The sequence below is a fragment of the Gopherus evgoodei genome, chromosome 1 (genome assembly GCF_007399415.2).
Source record: "Gopherus evgoodei ecotype Sinaloan lineage chromosome 1, rGopEvg1_v1.p, whole genome shotgun sequence".
NCBI lineage: Eukaryota > Metazoa > Chordata > Testudines > Testudinidae > Gopherus > Gopherus evgoodei.
Genome location: NC_044322.1, coordinates 253,813,569 through 253,819,568, shown reverse-complemented (window position 1 = coordinate 253,819,568; position 6,000 = coordinate 253,813,569).

Sequence of the window (6,000 nt, the reverse complement as noted above, 5' to 3'; positions counted from 1 at the left end):
CTACACAGCTGTGCAGCTCTCACTCCATTAATGGGAGGGTCCCAAGGAACAAAAGCTAACATATCCCATTCTATTGTCAATGAACTTCATCAGGCAGATACCGACTAAACAATCTGTCTGTGAAACAATTGTCCCTGAGGTTGCAGGAGTGGTCTCCCTTGAAGGCTACTGTGGGCCCAATTCTCTTCTCAATAGTAACATCAGTGTTAAGCCAGAGTTACTCTGCTGAAAATCCATTGAATTACCCTGATGTAAGTGAGACTAGAAGCAGGCGCTGTCTTGTCCTGGAGATTCAAGTACGACACCCTTTCAAATTGCCCCAGAATAGAGCCTCATCAGAAGTCACAATGGCAGTCCATGGCCCAGATCCTTTAGCAATGCCAGGAAGACTCACTGAAGTCAAGTGGACTGCTCATAAGTGAGAATTACCCAGCGAGTAAGGGCTGCAAATTTGTTTGTGGGCTGGACTCTGATCTCAGTTGCACTGGTGTAAATCCAGAGCAACTCGACTGTGGTCAACAGAGCGACTGGTGTAACTGAGATCAGCATCTGGTCTAGTGTCTGCACTGTCTTTATAAATCTGCACACCCTCATACCTGTGCAGTGTACGACTGCATCTCCCTGAAAGAGTCTAGTGACAACACAAATGATCAGGTTAACAGAAATGCCCCTCCCCATATCCCCCCTGGCCAGAAATACAGCCTGAGAATAGGAACAGACTGGGTATATCCTATTGTTGCTTAGCACAGATCATAGTGGCAGCACTTCCTGTCTCTCAATAGACCCCATTTCCACTTTTTTTTTTTTTTGGCCTTTTTTTTAATTCAGCTTGCAGGATTTAGGTACAGACTGTTACTTCCATTCAAATCAGCAAATCATTCCAACCAATGTGAGTCATTCAGGACAATAGTGAGGCTAAATTTGTATGCAGCTCTTTGAAAATATTGGTGCTAAAGTTTCACAGTGAGATTATTTCAAACAACACTGTAATATAGCGTTACAGCCTGACAGTGTCGCACACTGCTATGGCTGCAAACACGCTTCAGTCATTCAGCTCTGTCTGACATGTTCCTACACAAACAGTCCTGACCTTTTAAAACTCTAGCTCTGCACGTGTGAAAGTCAATGAGTAACACTGAGCTCCTGTTAAAAAAAAATAATAATAATTTTAAAAAACCACACACATTTGGACTGTAGCTATGACAGTGATTGGGCATTCTATCAGTGGATGGATAGATAGATAGATAGATAGATAGAACCATATTGATATACAATTCATACTTTTCTACCTCTGGTGCTATGCTGGTCTTTATTTCTCAATATCTTTCACCTCTTCATCTCTAATCTTCAGCTGACAAAGCTTCAAACTCAGTAGCCAAAGACATTCTGACAACCCAAGACTCACCCAGCACCAGAGACAGGAATGATTCTCATCCCTTTGGGAAATCTTTAGCACCCAGAGGGCTTCTCATCCACACTTCTGTGCATTCACAGTACAGAAGTTTCTATGTGCCACTTGGCTGGGTGGGCTCTTAACATAATTATTTCATGGATAACACAAGCATTCACCTGCCATTTGTGAAAAATGTAACAGGATTTAAAATATTCCATTCCCCATAGTTCCAGTCCTTTGCTTTCTCAATAGCTCTCTTAGGCCACGTCCAGACTAGATATTAAAATCGATTTTAGATACGCAACTTCAGCTACGGGAATAACGTAGCTGAAGTCGAATTTCTAAAATCGAGGTACTCACCCATCTGGACGGCGCTGCATCGATGTCCGCGGCTCTCCGTGTCGATTCCGGAACTCCGTTCGGGTTGATGGAGTTCCGGAATCGATGTAAGCGCGCTCGGGGATCGATACATCGTGTCCAGACTAGACGTGATATATCGATCCCCGAGCAATCGATTTTAACCCGCCGATGCTGCGGGTTAGTCTGGAAGTGGGCTTGGATAAGTAGCGTCAGTTCAGCAGGCCTCAGAGACTTTAAGGTCAGAAGGGCCCCTTATGATCATCTAGTCTGACCTCCTGCACATTGCAGGCCACAGAACCTCATCTACCCACTCCTGCAGTAGACCCACAACCTCTGGCTGAGTTACTGGACGATGAGTGCAGAATGGTGGGCATTGGATAGATCATAGCTGCCAAAATCTGGTCATTAAATTACACCCAGCTGCATAAGGCGCTTCCTGATTGTTCAGGGGCATCCAGCACCAACTAATTAAATCTGCATGCGCCTCCAGCCCCATATCAGTTAATTTTGCATCCCCCATCCCCATATCTATCCTTTGTTCCTGAGCACATCTCTGCCCCTCCTGCACTCTGGGAGGCTCTTCATCATCACCCCGGTTCCAAGCCCAGGCTGGAGCTCCACCAGGGACTTCTTGGTCTCTCACTCCCCAGACCTGTGAGTACAGGGATAAAGAGGAGGAGAGGGAGGATGGTCCACTGGTTAGGAAGACCTGGGTTCAATTCCTGCTCTACCACAGACTTCCTGTGTGACCTCAGGCAAGTTACTTAGCTTCGCTGGCCTAGAGCCTCAGAGGTATGTAGGCTTCTAGCTTCCATTGATTTCAGGCACTTAAATCCCTTTGAGGGTCTGGGACCCCGAGCCTGAGTTCCTCTTCTGTAAAATGGGGATGTACAGGCAGATCCAGGAAAAGGTTTGTGTTACTGCACCTCCATCTCCTGCCAGTGGGACGAGGTATTCTTTGGGACAATCGTTCGCTCTTGTGTCTATCAAGTCTGCTCCGATGTTGGACTCTCGGGCTGTCAAGCCCTGGTGGCTGCACAGGACCGGCTCAAATGGCGAACGATAGCTATGGCTGACCATTCGGCTAAGCGTTGAAGAAGAAGGTGCTCAAGTACCACAGCAATGAGGCCCATAACTACTGTAGATGGGGAGGGAGGAGAAGAGAGGAGTGGACATATTATTCATAAGAGGAGAGGCGTGAGCAGGTTGGTTTCTGCCCTGAGGGGTTGGGTTCTTTCTGCTCTCTCCTCCTCTCCCCTCTGGTGAAAATGGTGTCTGGTCCTCTCACCTTCCGTACTCAAAAACTTCTGCTGCTCTTGCAGGGAGCGATACAGCTCTGATTGGCTGCCCCTTCTGAGGAGGTGGAAGGATGGGGAAGGGCAACCAGTCAGAGGGAGGCTTTACCCACAGACTAATAGGCTCTCCCTGTAGACCCATAGTAGGGTCTTAAAACCTGTAAGCTCCTCCAGAGTTGGCAGGTGTGGTAGATGGTGATTTATGCTGGCTGATCTCTGCTAGGACAGTTCCAGGTTTCATTCAAAATTGATTGGCAGCTGCAGTGCCTCTAGCAGGAGCGATGCCAGAGCTTCGCCGTAGGCAGAATTCGGGGGGTGGCATTTTGTGCGCTCCTCACGGGGCGCGTGGGAGCTTCTGGTTCCGCTCCCGTTGTGCCGCTGAAGAAGGACCCTCCACCAAAATGTCGCAGGCGACAGTGGCAGTCATTGAGCTGCTCAATTGCCTGCCTCTGTTTTCCGCGGCACGTCGGCAGAGGGTCCTTCTTCTGCGGCGCGACAGGAGCGGAACTGGAAGCTCCCGTGCACCCCGTGGGGAGCGCACAAAATACCACCCCCTGAATCCTGGCGCCCTAGGCAACCGCCTAGGGTTGCCTAATGGAAGCGCTGGCCCTGGCCTCTGGTGACCCTCTTTCTTTCCTCACCCCTGGAAGGAAGCATTATCACAGAGGGCAGCCAGTATGACAGCTAGAAATGAGTGTGTTTAATAACATGTGAAACTGACAGCATTTTTGTCCAAAGCACTCTGTAAATGAAGAAAAAGTACCACTATCCTCATTTTACAAATAGGCTAACTGAGTCACAGAAGCGTTAAATGATTTGTCCTATGTCTGGGCAGAGCCTGAACTAGAACCCAGGTCCTCTGATCCCTGGACAATGCGGTGTCCATATCTATGTATAAGGGCTTATCTTACACTGTATGGAGCGTCTACATGTGTATATGGATGCACAGATTTATATAGGCAGTCTAATCTGCAGATCTACCTACCTGCAAATATTGAGAATAAACTAAACTTGACTGCATGACATGAGGATGTATTTTCCTCCAAGTTTTCTGGTGATGGGAAATGTGATCTGTGTATACATGTCACACATACATCCTGGGATCCAAACAGTCTGCAGGCTGGGGATAATAAATTGTTTTCATTACACCCTGGCATCAGCAAGGAAGATGGACACCAACTGTGACTTTAATAGTTGTATCACTTCATTTCACAACAGATGGGTATTCATTTGGTTTTCTAGACATTTCTTTTCTTGGGCCTGTTCCAAAGCCCATTTAAGTCACTGGGTGTTTTTCCATCAACTTTAATGAGTTGAGGATCAGGCCTTTAGAAGAGAACTGGAATTCTTTTCAGATATTTCAAGTGCGGTGTGTGACAACTCTTTTTATAGCAGTACAGTACACCAGGCACCACACTAATAGATAAGGTGCAAGAGCTGCTTTGAAGAGGAAGAGTCCAGCTGGTTGACGAAGGCTTTCAATGTACACACACCCAGTTCAATCACGTGATGGAACTCAGGAGCCACCCAGTGAAAACATACATTGAACTGTTTATTAAAGCAATAATGCTTCTCAACAATAGGACGAACCATAAACTCACTTCCCGGGCCGAGTCATCCTGAGAGCTACTAAGCATCTGAAATTCCCACAGGGCCAAATCCTGCAAGATGATGAGCACTGCCTACGAGCACCACACAGAGATTTCTTAAACATCATTGGCGTCAATGGGAGATACGGGTCCTTAGGCCTCCACTGTCAGACTTGTTGACATCAAGTGAGAGTAGCAATGGCGCAGCACGTGCTCAGCACCCCTCAGGATTTGGCTCGTAGTGAATATTCACACTGCCTGGGTGGCTCTCCCTATATCCACACCAATGGGATGTTTGTACTCTTGCACACTGCCTGGGTGCGTCTACCTATGCACGTAGCTTGGGCTGGTATGTGCTGCTCGTTGGTTTGAGAACACTGGGCCTTTTGCCTCATTCTTTTCAGCACACCATCGGGTCCTGATGTGTTCAGATGATGTTGAAAAAATGCATTTAGCCAATGGCTGGGTTCTGAAATACGAAGAAATACAAAACAGTTTCCCTGCTACTCCTATATTCTTACCTTTGTAACTTTCTGACATATTCCCCTTTGACGTGAAAAATGACCAAATTCGGAAGCTTCTTAAAAGTTAAGTTTTTAAAAAAAGTTTGAGTAAAATCATTTTGAATGATAGGTAAGTGGGAAAATATTTTCCCAATGTATATTAATAATAAATGAAATAATAAAATAAAAATAATAATAGTAATTTAATATACGGCCAAACCAGCTGAAGCCTGAAACTTGAAATATAACAGGGGCATAATATAAAATGAGGCCCAGCACCTGGTGCGGGGGGTGGGGGGGAAGTGGAGTAACAAAAAAAATGATAAACAAGTGAAAAATGGACTGCTGAGCATGCTCAGTGGGCATCTGCTACTATTTTTAAAGACCCTAATAAAGTTCTGATCATTCTGTGATTTTGTGCCTCTCTTTTCTGGCCAGGCCAAAAGGCTCTGGCAGGATAGGAACTGCTGTTGGGACAGTAGCTTGTAAACATGTGAGTGAAAGACACATGACAAGAGTCCTCCAAAAAATTGCCTAATATTCAGGCAAGAAGGAAAACACAAGCGTGTGGAAAACAAAAAAACCCCACAGATCCTTCCACTTTAGGGGCTCTCCACAATTTTTGCTACATTCTACATTGTTCTGCACATTCTCAACTCTTCATTTTAAAAAGGTGCCATTGTTTTCCTTTCTGAAGACAGAGCCATCACAATGAAAGCGGGGCTGCGGCTGCCCTGTTAACTTTGGCTTGCAGAAAACTAACTCCAGCCAAACAACAGCACTAGCCAAGATGGGAATTTGTTCCCAGCCTCAGTCCAATACTCACACTTGGTTGGGGACATCACAGCCTAGTTAGGACC